This window comes from Pongo abelii, chromosome 10, assembly GCF_028885655.2.
Source record: "Pongo abelii isolate AG06213 chromosome 10, NHGRI_mPonAbe1-v2.0_pri, whole genome shotgun sequence".
In the NCBI taxonomy this organism is placed as follows: domain Eukaryota; kingdom Metazoa; phylum Chordata; class Mammalia; order Primates; family Hominidae; genus Pongo; species Pongo abelii.
Genome location: NC_071995.2, coordinates 119,191,405 through 119,191,948, shown reverse-complemented (window position 1 = coordinate 119,191,948; position 544 = coordinate 119,191,405).

Genomic DNA, 544 nt, shown 5'->3' with positions numbered 1-544 from the left:
GCTGGGCTTGTGAATGTCTTGTGTCTCTGTGCATTCAGGGATACCTCATTTTCCTGTTTTAGGGATGACAGGACTCACCTCCATCCTCTTAGGGTCCTGGCAGGATCCAAGAATTAAATTGACACAAGATAGATGAACAGGGCCAGTCAGTCACGGTGGCTCATGCCTATAATCCCAGCACTGTGGGAGGCAGAGGTGGGCAGATCACTTGAGGTCAGGAGTTCGAGACCAGGCTGGCCAACATGGCGAAACCCCATCTCTACTAAAAATACAAAAATTAGCCGAGTGTGGTGGTGGGCGCCTGCGGTCCCAGCTACTCAGGAGGCTGAAGCAGGAAAGTCGCTCGAACCCTGGAGCTGGAGGCTGCGGTGAGCTGAGATCGTGCCACTGCACTCTAGCCTGGGTGAGAGTGAGACTCTGTCTCAAAAAAAAAAAAAAAAGAAAAAGAATAGGAGAAAAGCATACACATTTATTTATTAAAAGTTGTGCATGGCATGGGAGCCTCCATAAAGAAAAGAAATGAAGGCAGAGTGTGGTTGCTCAC